Genomic DNA, 22,211 nt, shown 5'->3' with positions numbered 1-22,211 from the left:
TGATGCTCACTGCCGTGCGTGAGTAATTCCATTGCAGGCTTGCTGGACGGTGATGGGTTGGATGAGATTTACCATGTAATCAAGTTAGTTTTGTTAGGGTTTGATCCCTAGTATCCACTATGTTCTGAGATTGATGTTGCTATGACTTTGCTAGGCTTAATGCTTGTCACTAGGGCCCGAGTGCCATGATTTAAGATCTGAACCTATTATGTTTTCATGAATATATGTGTGTTCTTGATCCTATCTTGCAAGTCTATAGTCACCTATTATGTGTTATGATCCGACAACCCCGAAGTGACAATAATCGGGATACTTCTCGGTGATGACCATAGTTTGAGGAGTTCATGTATTCACTATGTGCTAATGCTTTGTTCCGGTTCTCTATTAAAAGGAGGCCTTAATATCCCTTAGTTTCCGCTAGGACCCCGCTGGCATGGGAGGTAGGACAAAAGATGTCATGCAAGTTCTTTTCCATAAGCACGTATGACTATTTACGGAATACATGCCTACATTACATTGATGAATTGGAGCTAGTTCCGTGTCACCCTATGTTATAGCTATTACACGAGGAATTGCATCTGACATAATTATCCATCACTGATCCATTGCCTACGAGATTTTCACATCTTGTGCTTCGCTTATTTACTTTCCCGTTGCTATTGTTACAATTACTACAAAATCCAAAAACATTACTTTTGCTACCGTTACCTTTATTATCATATTACTTTGCTACTAAATACTTTGCTGCAGATACTAAGTTATCTAGGTGTGGTTGAATTGACAACTCAACTGCTAACACTCAAGAATATTCTTTGGCTCCCCTTGTGTCGAATCAATAAATTTTGGTTGAATACTTTAACCTCGAAAGCTGTTGTGATCCCCTACACTTGTGGGTTATCAAGACTAATTTCTGGCGTCATTCCCGGGGAGCATAGCTCTATTCTCTGAGTCACTTGGGATTTATATCTGTTGATCACTATGAAGAACTTGAAAGACGCTAAAACCAAGATCTATCCCTCAACTACGAGGGGAGGTAAGGAACTGCCATCTAGCTCTGCACTAGATTCTCCTTCTGTTATGAGTAAGTTTGCGACATCTAAACCTGCTACTGCTATGAATTCTGATATGTCGCATGTTATTGATGATGCCACTTCTGCTTTGCATGATACTTATGATGAAACTACTTCTGTGCGTGATACTACTTTGCCATTAGGTGAATTTCTTGATGAACAACTTGCTAGGGCTAAAGAGAATGAAATTATTGAAGATGCTATTATTGATGATAGTGATGATGAAAATTCTCCCAATGATTATGAATTTCCTGCTGTTCCTGAGGTTTATGTTATGAATGAAGAAGCTGCTAGAGCTATCTTTGCTTGCAATGATAGATATGATCTTAAGAAATTATTTGCTAAATGGAAGAAGCAGTCTCTTAATGCTAGAATGAAACCTAACCCTGCTTTTGCTACTTCACCTATCTGTGTTACTGATGAGGATTATGAATTCTCTGTTGATCCTGAAATTATTACTTTGGTAGAATTTGATCCTTTTTATGGCCTTGAATCTGAAACTGTTATGGCACATCTTACCAAGTTGAATGATATAGCTACCCTATTTACTCATGATGATAAATCTAGCTACTTTTATATCCTTAAGATATTTCCATTCTCATTAAAGGGTGATGCTAAGACTTGGTATAATTCTCTTGCTCCTGGTTGTGTGCGTAGTCCCCAGGATATGATTTATTATTTCTCTGCTAAATATTTCCCTGCTCATAAGAAATAAGCTGCCTTGCGGGAAATATATAATTTTGTTCAAATCAAAGAAGAGAGTCTCCCACAATCTTGGGGGAGGCTTCTCCGATTACTTAATGCTTTGCCTGATCATCCTCTCAAGAAAAATGAAATACTTGATATCTTTTATAATGGACTAACGATGCTTCCAAGGACTACTTGGATAGTTGTGCTGGTTGTGTTTTCAGGGAAAGAATAGTCGACGAAGCTGAATTACTATTGAATAATATGTTGACTAATGAAATTATTTGGTCTCTTCCTGAGCTAGTTCCTGAGGCAATTCCTGAACCAACTGAGCCAGTTCCTGAGCCTATTCCTAAACCAACTCCGAAGAAGAGAGGTGTTTTATTTCTCAGTCCTGAAGATATGCAGGAGGCAAAGAAATCAATGAAAGAAAAAGGTATTAAAGCTGAAGATGTTAAGAATTTACCACCTATTGAAGAAATACATGGTCTTAATATACCACCTGTTGAAGAACCACATTGTCTTGATAACCCGACATAGGTAGTAAAGGTAAATTCTCTCTATAGATATGATAAAGTTGAAATCCCCTCTACTAAATTTCATAGCCCATGCTTAGATGAATTTGATGACTTTATGGCTAGAAAAGAAAGTTTTAATGCTTATGTCGGTAGAGAGTTAAAGAATAATGCTTTCGAGATAGGACGCGTGAGCGACAATATGGCTAGAGTTAAAGGTGAACTTAAACTCATTAGCAAATATGCTTCTATGGTTGCTACTCAAGCTGAGCAAGAACTTAAAGCTCAAAATGATTTGCTTGATGAATTAAATAATAAAAATGACTTTGTTGTTAGAGTGGCTACTAGAGCTGGTAGAATGACTCAGGAACCTTTGTATCCTGAAGGCCACCCTAAGAGAATCGAGCAAGATTCTCAGAGAAATAATTTAGAAGCACCTAGTTCTTCCAAAAAGAAGAAAAAGAAAGACAATAGGACTTTGCATGCTTCTAGTGATCCTGCTGTAGACACACCTGAGAACCCTAATGATATTTCTATTTCTGATGCTGAAACACAATCTGGTGATGAACATGAACCTAGTGATAATGTTAATGATAATGTTCATGTTGATGCTCAACCTAGCAAAAATAATGAAGTAGAGATTGAACCTGCAGTTGATCTTGATAACCCACAATCAAAGAATCAACGTTATGATAAGAGAGATTTTGTTGCTAGGAAGCATGGTAGAGAAAGAGAACCATGGGTTCAGAAACCCATGCCCTTTCCTCCTAAACCATCCAAGACAAAGGATGATGAGGATTTTGAGCGCTTTGCTGAAATGATTAGACCTATCTTCTTACGTATGCGCTTAACTGATATGCTTAAAGTAAACCCTTATGCTAAATATATGAAGGATATCATTACAAATAAAAGAAAGATACCGGAAGCTGAAATTTCCACCATGCTTGCTAATTACACTTTTAAGTGTGGAATACCAAAGAAACTTGGAGATCCGGGTGTACCAACTATACCATGCTCCATTAAAAGAAACTATGTTAGAACTGCTTTATGTGATCTTGGAGCCGGTGTTAGTGTTATGCCTCTCTATTTATATCATAGACTTGAACTGAATAAGTTGACACCTACTGAAATATCTTTGCAAATGGTTGATAAATCAACTGCCATACCTGTCGGTATTTGTGAGGATGTGCGTGTTGTAGTTACAAATGTCACTATCTTAACAGACTTTGTTATTCTTGATATTCCCGAGGACGTTAGTATGTCGATTATCCTTGGTAGACCTTTTTTGAACACTGGAGGGGCTTTTATTGATTGCAACAAAGGCAATGTCACTTTTCATTTCAATGGTAATGAGCATACGGTACACTTCCGGAGGAAACAATCTCAAATTCATAGTATCAATTCTATTGAAAAGTTCCAACTATTATTATTGGAGGTTTCGAATTTCCTCTCCCTACTGTCAAGAAAAAGTATGATATTCTTATTGTTGGGGATTTTCATATCCCCGTTGAGGTAACTTAGTGTTATTCGAAATTTCTCCGGTTCCGTGTTATTCGGAAAGAGTTTGTTAACAAGACTTGATCAACCTTGTTAGTGGATTCATTTTGATGATCATGAGATGGATGAAACTAGAAGGCCCAACCTTTTGTACCCTCTTTTTACTTTCTGTTTTTTTGAATAAATAAGCAAAAATATTATTATCCGTCTGTTTTCTGAATTATCCGTGCATTAAAAAATATCCCAAAAATAAAAGTGCTCCAAATGCCCTGCAAATTTAGTATGACTTTTTATGGAATATTTGAGGATTTTAGGCACTGAAATCACTGCAGGAGGGGCAAGCACCTGGCCACGAGAGTGGAGGGCGCGCCCACCCTACCTGGGTGCGCCCCCTGTCTCGTGGCCCCCTAGTGGCCCCCCTCCACTTATGCCAGCACCCACACACTCCATCTTCTACCCAAAAAAATCCTTATCCAACTCAAGCACGAGTTCTAGCTCGTTTTGCTGCGATTTTTGATCTCCTTGCTCAAAGCTCCATTCACAAAACTGCTTTGGGAGATTGTTGCTTGGTATGTGACTCCTGCATTGGTCCAATTAGTTTTTGTTCTAGTGCTTTATTCGTTGCAAATTTTTGCTGCATAGGTGACCATGTTCTTGAGCTTGCATGTTAAATTTATGAGGTCCCAAGTAATTCTAGTGCATGATATAGGCTCTAGGCACTTGTAGGAGTAGTTGCTACCATTCTTGTTAAGTTTTATTCACTTTTATTTTGAAGTTACTAAATTTTTAGAAATTTTCAGAAAATGTTAAGGAAATTTTTGAGGGGCTCTTCTAGCCAAGGCTCTCAGAAAAAACAAGCTAAAGAGAAGGAAAAAGCCAAGTATAATCTTCCTCGCTTAGCGGAAGTACGGTCATGTGAATGGCCATGTGATAATTTCTTGAAAGAAGCTGGAATTCATGAAGATTTTTATTCTTTGATCGAGAATGCGGACCTCACCGATTTCCTCCATGACCGGATGGATCAGTATCTCTTACTTACCAACACTTTCATGCAAATTTTTTATTATTATCCTAAGAAGTCACCACCTTCAGTGTCATTTCATTTATATGATGAAGTCAGAGAAATGTCTTTACGTAATTTTTGCGCGGTATGTAGGATACCCTATGAGGGAGAATTAGAGGAACCGCATCGTAAAGATGTGGATGGCTTTGTTAACACTATAGCTGTAGAGGAGCCAAAGAAAGGTTCCGAGGCAAAAATCTCTAGCATACACTTTCCTATTTTACGCTACTTTGCCATATTTGCTAGTAGATGCTTGATTGGTCATGGGAATAGTGGAAACTTTAATGTTCCTGATATTATCATTCTTCAGCATGCCTTTTTTGGAGACAATAGTTTTAGTATGGGTGTCGTCATTGCTAAACGGCTAAGCCTGAATCATACAAAAGGCCCCATATTTGGAGGTATCTATGCTTCACGTCTTGCTAGACATTTTGAGATACCTATTAGGCACCATGAGAAAGAGGAGACAAAATTGCCTCCTTACATTTTAGATTACAAGATCATGGTAGCACACGCGTTTATTGTTGACAACAAAGAGAAGATGCTCTTATATAACCTTAGATTTAATAAGAAACACAATGAGACTATTATTTTGCCTGCGCCTCTATTGTTTGATTTGATTACAAATAATTTTCTTGTTACACCAGAGGCGGTGTACGCTCATCGAGGCCAAGCATCGACTCCAGAACCTGAACCTAAGCCGGAACCTGCACTGGACCCTTATCGTGAATCATCACTACAAGAAATATGTCAACTTGTGACCAGCACTATTGGTCACTGAAAGGTCACAAATTTCCATTTACGACCTTTTTGTGACCAAAAACAGAAGGTCAAAAGCTGGCCGTCGTAAACTGTCTATAGTGACCTTTCTTCTGGAATGGTCAAAAACGTTTACAACCAAAATATTCCTACTATGGTGTTTTGGTCACTAGCAACCTCCCCAAGCCACGTAGGCATCCAGCGTGGCAAGCTGATGTGGCACAAGATTCAGCCTGGTCCAATTCGGTTTTCTACATGGGCCGAGCCCATTAATTCAGCCTTTCTATATTTTTTTCGCTGCTAATTTTGGTGAACTACACGGGCCAAGCCCTACAATTCGGCCTTTTTATTTTCTGGGCCAAGGCCTTTTTGTACCAACAGTTTTAGTTTTCTTTCTTTTTATAAAATGGGTCCATTAGTCAAACAAGTCCCACTTGTCAGGTTCTGATAAATGGGTCCCAGCTATTAGGCTCAGATTCTTCATATTTCAATTTGACATCATATTTGAATTTCATAGTAAGAAAACAACCAGTATTTAAATAGGCAAGCAGAAAACACACATAATAATTCAAATAACAATAGCCAGATTCACTACAAGCTCTACAAATGACACGTAATACAAGCTCAACATATACAATGCTTTACAAGCTCTACAAATGCAAAGCTCTACAGTACTTTACAAGCTCTCCAAGTAATGTTACAAGCTCTACAAGTGTTTTCTTCTTCAACATGGAGCTCGTTCGATAGAGATCAAATGCCGGACTCACTGGACTGGGCTAATAGAACGACTGCATGCCCTCCATGATCGCCCTGTTACATGAATCAGCTAAGAAGAATTAGAGAAACTGGAGTAAAATGGAGTAAAGGACAATTCATTATAGAATGATAAACACACAAAGCTCTATCCATAGTACCAGCAATGAATAACAAGAACAACTCCAGATTATTAGCTGATTCATTATAGAATAATATAGAACAAGCTCCTAGTTTGGAGTGAACAGTGCATAAAATCATGCAACAGCAATGGAACAATCATGCACACAGTATAATAAAATGGATAGAACAATAAAATGGATATAACAATAACAAGAACAACTCCAGATTACACACAAAGCTCTATCCATAGTACCAGCAATGGATAAAATCATGCACACAGTATAATTGTGACTATAATATAACCAGAGAACTAAAGATTCTACATACTTTGAACTCATCAACTAATAAGTGAGAATGATCTAATTGTATGCAAACAATCTTTTTTTATTTGTTTATATTACTAAAATAGGCATCTTCCTTTATGTGAAGTCTGCTTCCTTCTTTAGTTAGTAGTAATCGTTCCATGCAAATGAACCGTGTGTGTATGCTTGAGCATGGTCTGGAGATTACATGCATAGAGGAACATAATCCTAAACAAAATAGCATCAAATAGCGGTGGGTGCTCAACCTATTTACCATACACTAGCAACACTTAAACCATAGCATGTGCATATACTTGTGTCACATTAGGGGGTTCAGAATGTACACAGTATATTCTAATAAAAAGGATTGGGAGCAGAGGGAGAGGGAGGTGGATATGGACATGCTACCTGCTGCTGCGGTGGTGCCTCTTGGTGGTCGTGCTTGAGCTCCTCCTGATGCTGCGTGAATCCAAGTGGCTCTCAAGCAAAATCTCCAGCGAAACTACAATGCAACGTATAGTAAGTAACAGCAATGTCTGCGATGTCTGCAATGAACTTTTGAGCAGCTACAACAACCAGCCTTGTTCCGCAGACCACAAAATTAGGAAATAGATTGAAAAACATGTCATTCATGTGGACCAATAATCACTGAGTTGGAGGGGAAACTGCAGTTTCTCTCAGGCTGGAACTACAACGTGCTAAAATAACCCTAAGTGGTTCCATTCATGTGGAAGAATACAGCTCAGGTGCTAAACCTGAAAACAATATGATGTGCAGAAACTAGATTTAATTTAGTATTATAGGAACTTGAATTTTGTTCACAGGTTAATCCAACCCAAGTAAAAATAGGCTAAATAGAACGGATAACTCCATCTTCTCTGTTAAGGCTGAAAAGAGATAAATCAACTTATTTGACCTTTTAAGTTCCATGATTTTTACTAGCTTCACAAACAATTGTTCTTACTAGTGGCAAATAGTACCAAACAGAAGTACTGAAATTCATCCATTGGTTGTGAGTAGTATGAAACCAACAATTTAAAAGTTTCTCTGACTATCAGTTTAATAGTACCAAACAGAGAAACTGTTAACTATTTTTCAGACTACAACAGTTTCAGTAAACTCGCTGAGAATATATCATGATAGGATACAGAGCACAATCAATCCTTCAAGGGGAACCCCTACCAGGCAGCAAGTTAAGTATGCAGAGTAGCATTATAAGACCAGCAACGTGCTAAATTAGATAATCACAGTGCCTGTGTATGATAAACACACGAGGTGGTGCCCAGCACTACATTACATCAACACTATTATACTACATTTTGAACTTGCAAGTATATACACATAATCTGACATCGAATCAGTTAATCTCAAGCAGAAACAGGATAAGAAAACACCCTTCAGCTTTGAGACGAATGGACAAGGTCGACCTGGCGAAGAGGCCGAGCAGAACGAGCGGCTCGATGAAGTAGCCGATCCCACGGTGCGCCCTCCAGTCGTGCTCTAGGTCCTTCCCTCCAACGACCACATCGGGCTTGTATCCGACCTTGGTCCCTGCCCATGAACGAACCCAGCCACAATCAGCCACCAGCCCAGATCGAAGAAGCCAATCCAATCGAGGGAGGGAGGGAGGGATTGCAGCAATGGCTTGGGATTGTAGAAAATAAACAGAGGGAATAAGATGAAATTGAACCTTGATGATGCGATGATGCTGCTGCTTGTCCTTGTCCTTGTCCCATAGGGCAGAGGAAGGGAAGCTCCGCTCGATCTGGCCACCGTCCGTGGAGGTCGAGGCCCATGGTGACCTTGCCGTGGTGGATCTGAGAGGCAGAGAGAGGAGACGAGGTGCGGTGAGGGTGGGTCATGCGGATCCAAGCGGGTCTGGGAGGAGAGGAAGGAAGGAGAGCACCATGGCAAGGCTGCGGCCCTCGCGGGTCTGGAGCATCGCCTCGCACTGCCCGACCTCCTGGACGTGGCTGTCGTCCGCGTCGAGCGACGGGTGCGGGCGCTTCTGCACGGGCATTCCGGCCGCCTGGCTGCCCTCCCCGCTCCTTGGCGCGGCGCTCGTCGCGGGGGAGAGGACGGTCGGGCGCGTGCGGGCGGCGGAGGAGTGAGAGGGAGGAGGCAGGAGGTGGGTGGAGGCGGCTCAAGTCGAGGGGGAGCCGGATCGAGACGGATCTGGGGAGCGCATGAGGGAGGCCATGGACGGCGGGGAGCTCCGCCGGAGGGAGGCGGCGGCCGCGATCTGGAAGGGAGGAGGTGGAGGCTGCGATCTGGAAGGGATGAGCGCGGCCATGGGAGAGAAGGGGAGGGGAGGGGTTGTCGGCGATCGGGGTTGGGGGAGAGGACGGAGGACGGCGGCGGCTGGGTGGTTGGGGATCCAGAGATTGAGACGGAGTGGCGGCTGTGGGGCGAGAGGGGGAGAGTGGATCGGGGCAGAGGAGTGGATCGGGGAAGTTAGGGTTTGGGTGAGAGGGTGAGGGGGTGAGGGCTGCCGTTGGATCCAGAAGCATCCAACGGTGGTTGAGGCATGATCCGCGTGATATGCCTATGGACCAATCAGAGCGCACCAAACAAGTTGCCGATTTTTTGACCATATAAATTGGTCATGATTGATTACATACAAATTTTTCATTTCATTTTTCAATGCTCAAAATGAGTTTTTTTGTGAAAGACCTATCAAATATTTGTTCAAATGATGCCATATTTTGCACAAGTTTACATCTTAGATTGGCAAACAACATTGAGAAAGGGAGTTTTTATTTCTTTTGCATGAAAAAACAATTTTCCATTTTTTGAGTGCTCAAAATAAGTTTTTTTGTGAAGAACCTACCAAATATTTTTTGTAAAATTTTACCAAATCAATTTTCTCAAATACTAGGCCATATTTAATGCACAATTGACCAAATGGTTAGGTGTCAAAAGTTTTGATCCACCTCTGGTGAAAAAGACAAATTCCCGCCGATTCAGCTGGAAGCGGGTCAAATTGGAACTGCAGCTGCCTCATAGTTTGCTATTTATTTTTTCCAAATCATTTCTAGGTACGTAAGTATCTATTTAATCAGAGAAACATCAAAAGTTTTCCAAGATTCAACCACTAGCTAGAACGGTCATTCCCGCCGTTTTGACTGCATTTTGAAACGGGCATAAAAAAGACAAAAAAAATCAAAAAATCGGGAAACCTTCGCATTGTGTCATTATATATGACCAAGTTTCCAGGAAAAATAATAAACTTGTAATACGGAAATTATTTTAAAAAAGTGTTCTCAGAAATGAGCTATCATGCGTGAAGATTCATGGCTTTCAAGCCAAATGATCAATCCTATGGCCACATTCATGGCATAGTTTGTTCAAATGATCTCATATTGTGCACAAGGGTGCATATTGGAATTCCAAACAATGTTGCCTAAGGGAGTTTTCACTTTCTTTGCACGAAAAAACCATTTTTCATTTTCCGAGTGCCCAAAAGGAGGTTTTTTTGTGAAGTAACTACCGAATAATTGTTGCAAAATTGGACCAAATAAATTTTATCAAATACTAGGACATATTTAATGCACATTTGAAAAAATGGTTGGGTGCAAAAAGTTTTGATCCACCTCTCGTGAAAAAGACAAATTTCCGCCGATTCAGCTGGAAACGGGTCAAATTTGAACTGAAACTGCCTCATAGTTTGCTATTTATTTTTTCCAAAAATCATTTCTAGGTACATAAGTATCTATTTAATCAGAGAAACACCAAAAAAATTCCAAGATTCAACCACTAGCTTGGAACGGTCATTCCCGCCGTTTTGACCGCATTTTGAAATGGGCATAAAAAAATCAAAAAAAATCAAAAAATTGGGAAACCTTCGCATTGTGTCATTATATGTGACCAAGTTTCCAGGAAAAATAATAAACTTGTAATACGGAAATTATTTAAAAAAGTGTTCTCAGAAATGAGCTATCATGCGTGAAGATTCATGGCTTTCAAGCCAAATGATCAATCTTATGGCCACATTCATGGCATAGTTTGTTCAAATGATCTCATATTGTGCACAAGGGTACATCTTGGAATTCCAAACAATGTTGCCTAAGGAAATTTTCATTTTCTTTGCACGGAAATTTCATTTTTCATTTTCCGAGTGCCCAAAAGGAGGTTTTTTTTGTGAAGGAACTACCAAATAATTGTTGCAAAAATGGACCAAATAAATTTTATAAAATACTAGGACATATTTAATGCACTATTGACAAAATGGTTGGGTGAAAAAAGTTTTGATCCACCTCTGGTGAAAAAGACAAATTGCCGTCGATTCAGCTGGAAGCAGGTCAAATTTGAACTGCAGCTGCCTCATAGTTTGCTATTTATTTTATCCAAAAATCATTTCTAGGTACATAAGTATCTATTTAATCAGAGAAACATCAAAAGTTTTCCAAGATTCAACCACTAGCATGGAACGGTCAAGCCCGCCATTTTGACCGCATTTTGAAACGGGCATAAAAAAATAAAAAAAAAATCAAAAAATTGGAAAACCTTCGCATTGTGTCATTATATGTGACCAAGTTTCCAGGAAAAATAATAAACTTGTAATACGGTAATTATTTTAAAAAAGTGTTCTCAGAAATGAGCTATCAAGTGTGAAGATTCATGGCTTTCAAGCCAAATGATCAATCTTATGGCCACATTCATGGCATAGTTTGTTCAAATGATCTCATATTGTGCACAAGGGTGCATATTGGAATGGCAAACAATGTTGCCTAAGGAAGTTTTTATTTTCTTTGAACAAAAAAACCATTTTCCATTTTTCGAGTGCCCAAAAGGAGGTTTTTTGTGAAGGACCTCCAAAATAATGGTTGCAAAATTGGACCAAATCATTTTTCTAAAATACTAGGACATATTTAATACACAATTGACAAAATGGTTGGGTGTAAAAAGTTTTGATCCACCTCTCGTGAAAAAGACAAATTTTCGCCGATTCAGCTGGAAGCGGGTCAAATTTGAACTGCAGCTGCCTCATAGTTTGCTATTTATTTTATCCAAAAATCATTTCTAGTGACATAAGTACCTATTTAATCATAAATACATGGTATGGTGGCGATACGTCGAGGTTTGGGCGGTGGCCGATGCCCCCAACTCTAGAGCGTGTAAACTCGCATGCCCGCCGCATGGTCACCGCGTGACCGTGGCGTTGCCATGTGTTCTGGATGGTCTAGGCATGTCTAGTGGGTTGGGCACTCCCCAGGTAGGTGCTAGGAAGAAAATTACAACATAAGATTCTCACGAGGAGACCGATCGATGCTCAAACATGAATTAGCAGCCAAGTGTTTGATTAGCGGTACGGGAAATGTACATGGCTAATGGGCGTGAGTTTTGGCTGAGGATGATCAGTTACTAAGAAGACCGTCTTCACAAGTTTTCAGCTCAAAAGGAGGAGCCTAGGTGGTACTTGCTTTGCAAGCTACCACACTGGACATAAATACGAATGTTGAAGCTCAGCTCAAAATAATGAATGGATTGAGCTGGCATTTGGTGGAGGATGGTTATTTGGGCATAGGAAAGCACTGTAGAAAATGGATACTATTTGGAGATGCCAAAGTGGTACTTCCTTCACAAACTGTTGTTCTGAACAGAATAGGAAAATGAAGGTTTTTACATATTTGACAAAGATATGATCCAAAGAATTTATGAGATTTTTTGGGGAATTTTGGGAATTACAGAAATATAGGTTGCTTCACAACCTAGGGCAAAACTGCCACATGGACATGACACATAGGCAAAACTGATGAGGTGGCGCCTAGTCATAGCAACCCACCACAATTTACAAGGCTATGAACATCTATATTGGTCGTTAACAACTAGAAATAGGGCAGCAGACTAGCGCTGTTTGCTTTATGACCATTTCGTGTAAGGAAATTATGACCTTTCTGACCAAAATGGTCGCAATGGTTTAGGGTTTGGAGCCCCTCGAACAGCTTTTGACCAATTGGTCTCAAATGGTCATAAATCTATGACCAATTCTTCCAGGGTCACTGACAGAAGGTCATAAGTTGACATATTTCTTGTAGTGCATCTTTCCAGTGGGATCCGGAGATGACCAGCCAGTGGTATCCTGATTACACTTCCCAGTACACCGGGGAGAGTAGCAACGGTCCTTGGTATTAGACCAACTTAGGCCAAAAGCCTAAGCTTGGGGGAGTACGTATTTCTCATCGACTTTACATTCATGTTCACACACTAGTCGTCAGTGCTCATACTTTTTCATTGTATTATCCATGTTAGTTTAAATTTCTTTTTCTAGTTTTCTTCTTGTGTGTTTGATAAACCTTAAGAAACAACAACAACAACAACAACAACAAAGCCTTTTAGTCCCAAATAAGTTGGGGTAGGCTAGAGGTGAAACCCATAAGATCTCGCAACCAACTCATGGCTCTGGCACATGGATAGCAAGCTTCCACGCACCCCTGTCCATAGCTAGCTCTTTGTCGATACTCCAATCCTTCAGGTCTCTCTTAAAGTACTCCTCCCATGTCAAATTCGGTCGACCCCGCCCTCTCTTGACATTCTCCGCACGCTTTACCCGTCCGCTATGCACTGGAGCTTCTGGAGGCCTGCGCTGAATATGCCCAAACCATCTCAAACAATGTTGGACAAGCTTCTCCTCAATTGGTGCTACCCCAATTCTATCTCGTATATCATCATTCGGGACTCGATCCTTCCTCGTGTGGCCACACATCCATCTCAACATACGCATCTCCGCCACACCTAACTGTTGAACATGTCGCCTTTTAGTCGGCCAACACTCCGTGCCATACAACATTGCAGGTCGAACCGCCGTCCTGTAGAACTTGCCTTTTAGCTTTTGTGGCACTCTCTTGTCACAGAGAATGCCAGAATCTTGTCATACTTCATCGATGCTTTGATTCGATGGTTCACATCTTCATCACTACCCCCATCCTCCTGCAACATTGACCCCAAATACCAAAAGGTGTCCTTCCGAGGTACCACCTGGCCATCAAGGCTAACCTCCTCCTCCTCACACCTAGTAGTACTGAAACCACACATCATGTACTCGGTTTTAGTTCTACTAAGCCTAAACCCTTTCGATTCCAAGGTTTGTCTCCATAACTCTAACTTCCTATTTACCCCCGTCCGACTATCGTCAACTAGCACCACATCATCTGCAAAGAGCATACACCATGGGATATCTCCTTGTATACCCCTTGTGACCTCATCCATCACCAATGCAAAAAGATAAGGGCTCAAAGCTGACCCCTGATGCAGTCCTATCTTAATCGGGAAGTCATCGGTGTCGACATCACTTGTTCGAACACTTGTCACAACATTATTGTACATGTCCTTGATGAGGGTAATGTACTTTACTAGGACTTTGTGTTTCTCCAAGGCCCACCACATGACATTCCACGGTATCTTATCATAGGCCTTCTCCAAGTCAATGAACACCATATGCAAGTCCTTCTTTTGCTCCCTATATCTCTCCATAAGTTGTCGTACCAAGAAAATGGCTTCCATGGTCGACCTCCCAGGCATGAAACCAAACTGATTTTTGGTCACGCTTGTCATTCTTCTTAAGCGGTGCTCAATGACTCTCTCCCATAGCTTCATTGTATGGCTCATCAGCTTAATTCCACGGTAATTAGTACAACTCTGAACATCCCCCTTGTTCTTGAAGATTGGTACTAATATACTCCGTCTCCATTCTTCTGGCATCTTGTTTGCCCGAAAAATGAGGTTGAAAAGCTTGGTTAGCCATACTATCGCTATGTCCCCGAGACCTTTCCGCACCTCAATGGGGATACAATCAGGGCCCATCGCCTTGCCTCCTTTCATCCTTTTTAAAGCCTCCTTCACCTCAGACTCCTGGATGCGCCGCACAAAACGCATGCTGGTCTCATCAAAGGAGTCGTCCAGTTCAATGGTAGAACTCTCATTCTCCCATTGAACAGCTTGTCGAAGTACTCCCGCCATCTATGCTTAATCTCTTCGTCCTTCACCAAGAGTTGGCCTGCTCCGTCCTTGATGCATTTGACTTGGCCAATATCCCTTGTCTTCCTCTCCCGGATCTTAGCCATCTTATAGATGTCCCTTTCACCTTCCTTCGTGCCTAACCATTGGTAGAGGTCCTCATATGCCCGACCCCTTGCTTCACCAACAGCTCGCTTTGCGGCCTTCTTTGCCATCTTGTACTTCTCTATGTTGTCTGCACTCCTATCCAGGTATAGGCGTCTGAAGCAATCTTTCTTCTCTTTAATTGCCTTCTGGACATCATCATTCCACCACCAGGTATCCTTGTCTTCGCTTCTCCTTCCCCTGGACACTCCAAACTCCTCTGAGGCCACCTTACGAATGCAAGTCGCCATCTTCATCCACACATTGTCCGCATCCCCTCCTTCCTCCCAAGGCCCCTCCTTAATTACCCTCTCCTTGAACACCTGAGCTAGCTCCCCCTTGAGCTTCCACCACTTCGTTCTAGCGACCTTGGCACGCTTATCCTGCTGGACACGAATCCGAAAGCGGAAGTCAGCAACCACCAGCTTATGCTGGGGTACAACACTCTCCCCAGGTATCACCTTACAGTCTAGGCAAACACGCCTATCTTCTCTTCTCGAGAGGATGAAATCAATCTGGCTAGAGTGTTGGCCACTACTAATAGTCACCAGATGTGATTCTCTCTTTCTAAAGAGGGTGTTAGCTACAATCATGTTGTAGGCTAGAGCAAAGCTTAAGACATCTTCTCCTTCTTGATTCCTGATGCCATAGCCAAAGCCCCCATGCGCCCCTTCAAAACCTGTGTTAGATGTACCCACGTGGCCATTGAGGTCTCCTCCTATGAAGAGCTTCTCACCAATCGGTACACTCCTAACCATGTCTTCCAAGCCTTCCCAGAACTTCCTCTTGGTGTTCTCATTGTGGCCTACTTGTGGGGCATACGTGCTAATAACATTGAGAACCAAGTCCTCAACTACCAGCTTGACCAGGATAATCCGGTCCCCACGTCTCCTGATGTCTACCACTCCATACTTGAGGCTCTTGTTAATCAAGATGCCTACACCATTTCTATTTGCAGCCATCCCTGTGTACCATAGCTTGAAGCCGGTATACTCCACCTCCTTCGCCTTATGTCCTCTCCATTTGGTTTCTTGGACGCAAAGGATATCAACACCTCTCCTCACTGCTGCATCAACTAGCTCCCGAAGCTTCCCTGTTAGAGACCCTACGTTCCATCTACCTAAGCGAATCCTCCTAGGCTTGGCTAGCTTCCTTACCCTTCGCACTCGTCGAGTCAATGCGAAGACCCTTGCTCATTTTCCACTACATCCGGGCGCCGATGTAGCGCGCCACTAAGTATGCGACGACCCGATCCTCGCTCACTTGCCACCATATCCGGATCAAGATACGGCGAAAAACCAAAAAATTAGTTAGTTTAATTTCCATGCTTGTAGTATAATTAAAATGAAAACCCAAAAAGATTTCTCATTCTTCTTCTTACTTGTTGGGAGCTTTCCCGTGTAAATAGTTTTCTTTTCTTTCCTTTGGGGGTCGAGAGTAGAAGACCTTATTGAGAATGCTTAGTGGCTCCCGTATGCATGATTGTTTATTTAACTTAGAGCCCATATTATCTTGTCTTCTCTTTTGAGTTGAATGCTTGCAGATTCTAGCTTAGTCGAATGCACGTGACTATTATTATTATACACATCGTTTGGTCGTGAAAGTGAAATGCAATAATGACGATATATGGCGGACTTATTGAGATGAGAAAAGCTGGTATGAACTCGACCTCTCTTGTTTTTGTAAATATGATGAGTTCATCGTTTCTGATTCAGCTTATTATGAAGTAAACATATTTGCAATGACATTTAGAGATTATAGTTGCTTGTGCCATGCTTGATTAGCTATGAGTTATAATGGTTTACCTTGCATGCCAACATGCTATTAGAATGATTATGATGTGGTATGATGGGATGGTATCCTCCTTTGAATGAATTGAGTGACTCGACTTGGCACATGTTCACGCATGTAGTTGAAACAAATTAACATAGCCTTCATGATATTTATGTTCATGGTAGATTATATCCTACTCATGCTTGTATTCGGTGTGAATTAATTTTAATGCATGTTTATGACTATTGTCGCTCTCTCAGTTGGTCGCTTCCCAGTCTTTTGCTAGACTTCACTTGTACTAAGCGGGAATACTGCTTGTGCATCCAAACTCCTTAAAACCCCAAAGTTATTCCATATGAGTCCACCATACCTTCCTATATGCGGTATCTACCTGCCGTTCCAAGTAAATTTGTTTGTGCCAAACTCCAAACCTTCAAATGAAATTCTATTTTGTATGCTCGAGCAGCTCATGTTACAACTAGGGCTGCCTATATCTTCCATGCTAGGTGGGTTATTCTCAAGAGGAGTGGACTCCGCTCCTCATTCACGAGAAAGGGCCGGTAACCGGGATGCCTAGTCCCATTATCCAAAAAGATCAAAAGCAAATCAAACTAATTAAACAAAATTCCCCCAGGGTTGTTGTTAGTTGGAGGCACTCGTTGTTTCGAGCAAGCCATGGATTGATGCTTGTTGGTGGTTGGGGGAGTATAAACCTTTACCATTCTGTTTGGGAACTGCCTATAATGCATGTAGTATGGAAGATACAACCATCTCATAGTTGTTGCGTTGACAGTGAAAGTATGCCGCTCAAAATGTTATTCACTCTCTATTTTAAAATCGAGCTCTGGCACCTCTACAATTCCCTGCTTCCCTCTGTGAAGGGCCTATCTATTTACTTTTATGTTGAGTCATCACCCTTCTTATTAAAAAGTACTCGCTGGAGAGCACACTATCATTTGCATTCATTACTATTGGTTTATATTGGGTATGACTTGACTGGATCTCTTTTGCCATGAATTACAATGTTTAGTCAGTCCTTCATCTTTAAAGGTGCTCTGCATTTATGTTTTGCGGTCTCAGAAAGGGCTAGCAAGATACCATTTTGTTATATCATGTTATGATTGTTTCGAGAAAGTGTTGTCATCCGAGTTTTATTATTATGGCTTGCTAGCTGATTATGCCATTGATATGAGTAATTGTGAGACCGAGGTGTTATTGTGAGTATGGTTAGTTCATAATATTTGCTGAAACCTAAATGCTGGCTTTGCATGTTTACAACAACAAGAGCAAACAGAGTTTGTAAAAGTTTTTCTTTATCACTTTCAGTTTATCAATTGAATTGCTTGAGGACAAGCAAAGGTTTAAGCTTGGGGGAGTTGATACGTCTCCTACGTATTTACTTTTCCAAACAGTTTTGCCCTTGTTTTGGACTCTAACTTGCATGATTTGAATGAAACTAACCCGGACTGACGTTGTTTTCAACAGAACTGCTATGATGTTGTTTTATGTGTAGAAAACAAAAGTTCTTGGAATGTCTTGAAAATCCTCGTAGGCACTTTTGGGAAAATATAAAAAATACTAGAGAAAGAATCAAGACCAGGGGGCCCACACCCTGTCCACGAGGGTGGGGGGTGTGCCCCCTGTCTCGTGGGCCCCCTGAGGCTCCGCCGACCTCAACTCCAACTCCATATATTCCGTCTCACGGAGAAAAAAATCAGAGAGAAAGTTTCATTGCGTTTTACGATACGGAGCCGTCGCCAAGCCCTAATCTCTCTGGGGAGGGCTGATCTGGAGTCCGTTCGGGGCTCCGGAGAGGGGGATTCATCGCCATCGTCATCATCAACCATCCTCCGTCACCAATTTCATGATGCTCACCACCGTGCGTGAGTAATTCCATCGTAGGCTTGCTGGACGGTGATGGGTTGGATGAGATTTACCATGTAATCAAGTTAGTTTTGTTAGGGTTTGTTCCCTAGTATCCACTATGTTCTGAGATTGATGTTGCTATGACTTTGCTATGCTTAATGCTTGTCACTAGGGCCCGAGTGCCATGATTTCAGATCTGAACCTATTATGTTTTCATGAATATATGTGTGTTCTTGATCCTATCTTGCAAGTCTATAGTCACCTATTATGTGTTATGATCCGACAACCCCGATTTGACAATAATCGGGATACTTCTTGGTGATGACCGTAGTTTGAGGAGTTCATGTATTCACTATGTGCTAATGCTTTGTTCCGGTTCTCTATTAAAAGGAGGCCTTAATATCCCTTAGTTTCCGCTAGGACCCCGCTGCCACGGGAGGGTAGGACAAAAGATGTCATGCAAGTTCTTTTCCATAAGCACGTATGACCATTTACGGAATACATGCCTACATTACATTGATGAATTGGAGCTAGTTCGAGTCACCCTATGTTATAGCTATTACATGAGGAATCACATCCGACATAATTATCCATCACTGATCCATTGCCTACGAGCTTTTCACATCTTGTGCTTTGCTTATTTACTTTCCCGTTGCTATTGTTACAATTACTACAAAACCCAAAAACATTACTTTTGCTACCGTTACCTTTATTATCATATTACTTTGCTACTAAATACTTTGCTGCAGATACTGAGTTATCCAGGTGTGGTTGAATTGACAACTCAACTGCTAATACTCAAGAATATTCTTTGGCTCCCCTTGTGTCGAATCAATAAATTTGGGTTGAATACTTTACCCTCGAAAGCTGTTGCGATCCCCTACACTTGTGGGTTATCATCGTGCTTCGCACACAGGTGGCTGGTGGGTGTTAGTTTCTCCAACTTTAGTTCAATTGAGTGTGGCTACGCCCGGTCCTTGTTGAAGGTTATAACAACACATACTTGACGAAATATCATTGTGGTTTTGATGCGTAGGTAAGAACGGTTCTTGCTCAACCCGTAACAGCCACGTAAAATTGCAACAACAAAATAGAGGACGTCTAACTTGTTTTTGCAGGGCATGTTGTGATGTGATATGGTCAAGACGTGATGCTAAATTTTATTGTATGAGATGATCATGTTTTGTAACAGAGTTATCGGCAACTGGCAGGAGCCATATGGTTGTCGCTTTATTGTATGCAATGCAATCGCCCTGTAATTGTTTTTACTTTATCACTAAGCGGTAGCGATAGTCATAGAAACAATAGTTGGCGAGACGCCAACGATGCTACGATGGAGATCAAGGTGTCACACCGGTGACGATGGTGATCATGACGGTGCTTTGGAGATGGAGATCAAAGGCACAAGATGATGATGGCCATATCATGTCACATATTTTGATTGCATGTGATGTTTACCTTTTATACATCTTATTTTGCTTAGTTCGGCGGTACCTTTATAAGATGATCCCTTACTAAAATTTCAAGGTATAAGTGTTCTCCCTGAGTATGCACTGTTGCGACAGTTCTTCGCACTGAGACACCACGTGATCATCGGGTGTGATAAGCTCTACGTTCACATACAACTGGTGCAAGCCACTTTTGCACACGCAAAATACTTGGGTTAAACTTGACGAGCCTAGCATATGCAAATATGGCCTCAGAACACTTGAGACCGAAAGGTCGAGCGTGAATCATATAGTAGATATGATCAACATAGTGATGTTCACGATTGAAAACTACTCCATCTCACGTGATGATCAGACATGGTTTAGTTGATTTGGATCACGTGATCATTTAGATGACTAGAGGGATGTCTATCTAAGTGGGATTTCTTAAGTAATATGATTAACTGAACTTTAATTTATCATGAACTTAGTCCTAATAGTATTTTGCAAATTATGTTGTAGATCAATAGCTCGCGGTATAGCTTCCCTATGTTCTTTATATGTTCCTAGAGAAAACTATGTTGAAAGATTATGGTAGCAATGATGCGAACTGGGTCCGTAATCTGAGGTTTATCCTCATTGTTGCACAGAAGAATTATGTCCTTGATGCACCGCTAGGTGACAGACCTATTGCAGGAGCAGATGCAGACGTTATGAGCGTTTGGCTAAGCTCAATATGATGACTACTTGATAGTTTAGTGCACCATGCTTTACGGCTTAGAATGGGACTTCAAAGATGTTTTGAACGTCATGGACCATATGAGATGTTCCAGGAATTGAAGTTAATATTTCAAGCAAATATCCGAGTTGAGAGACATTAAGTCTCCAACAAGTTCTATAGGTAAAAGATGGAGGAGAATAGCTCAAGCAGTGAGCATGTGCTCAGATTATATGGGTACTATAATCACTTGAGTCAAGTGGGAGTTAATCTTCTAGATAACATAGTGATTGACAGAGTTCTCTAGTCACCATCACCAAGTTATTGGAACTTCGTGATGAACTATAGTATGCAAGGGATGACAAAAATGATTCCCGAGCTCTTCGTGATGCTGAAATCGACGAAGGTAGAAATCAAGAAAGAGCATCAAGTGATGATGATTGACAGGACCAGTAGTTTCAAGAAAAGGGCAAAGGGAAAGAAAGGGAACTTCAAGTAGAATGGCAAGCAAGTTGTCACTCCCGTGAAGAAGCCCAAAGCTGGACCAAAGCCTGAAACTGAGTGCTTCTACTACAAAGGAAATGGTCACTGGAAACGGAAATGCCCTGAATATTTGGTGCATAAGAAGGATGGCAAAGTGAACAAGGGTATATTTGATATACAGGTTATTGATGTGTACCTTACTAGTGTTTATAGTAGCCCTTGAGTATTTGATACTTGTTCGGTTGCTAAGATTAGTAACTCGAAACAGGAGTTACAGAATAAACAGAGACTAGTTGAGGGTGAAGTGATGATGTGTGTTGGAAGTGGTTCCAAGATTGATATGATCATCATCGCACACTCCCTATACTTTCGAGATTAGTGTTGAACCTAAATAAATGTTATTTGGTGTTTGCGTTGAGCATAAATGTGATTAGATCATGTTTATTGCAATACGATTATTCATCTAAGATACAGAATAAATTGTTATTCTGTTTACATGAATAAAACCTTCTATGGTCATACACCCAATGTTGATGGTTTATTGAATCTTGATCATAGTGATACACATATTCATAATATTGATGCCAAAAGATGCAAAGTTGATAATGATAGTGCAACATATTTGTGGCACTGTCGTTTAGGTCATACCGGTATAAAGCGCATGAAGAAACTCCATGCTGATAGACTTTTGCAATCACTTGATTATGAATCATTTGATGCTTGCGAACCGTGCCTTATGGGCAAGATGACTAAAACTCCGTTCTCCGGAACAACGGAACGAGCTAGTGACTTATTGGAAATAATACATACCGATGTATGTGGTCCAATGAGTGTTGATGCTCGTGGTCCAATAAAGTGCGATGTACACCTTCTATCACAAGATCCAAAGGCAAGATATTCGTTGCTAAGAATGGATCCTTTCTAGAGAAGGAGTTTCTCTCGAAAGAAGTGAGTGGGAGGAAAGTAGAACTTGATGAGGCAATTGTACCTTCTCCCGAGTTGGAAAGTAATTCATCACAGAAATCAGTTCCAGTGATTCCTACACCAATTAGTGAGGAAGCTAATGATGATGATC

Source organism: Triticum aestivum, chromosome 5B, assembly GCF_018294505.1.
Source record: "Triticum aestivum cultivar Chinese Spring chromosome 5B, IWGSC CS RefSeq v2.1, whole genome shotgun sequence".
NCBI classification, from domain to species: Eukaryota; Viridiplantae; Streptophyta; class Magnoliopsida; order Poales; family Poaceae; genus Triticum; species Triticum aestivum.
The sequence above is the reverse complement of the archived record's forward strand: the minus strand, read 5'-3'. Positions refer to the sequence as shown.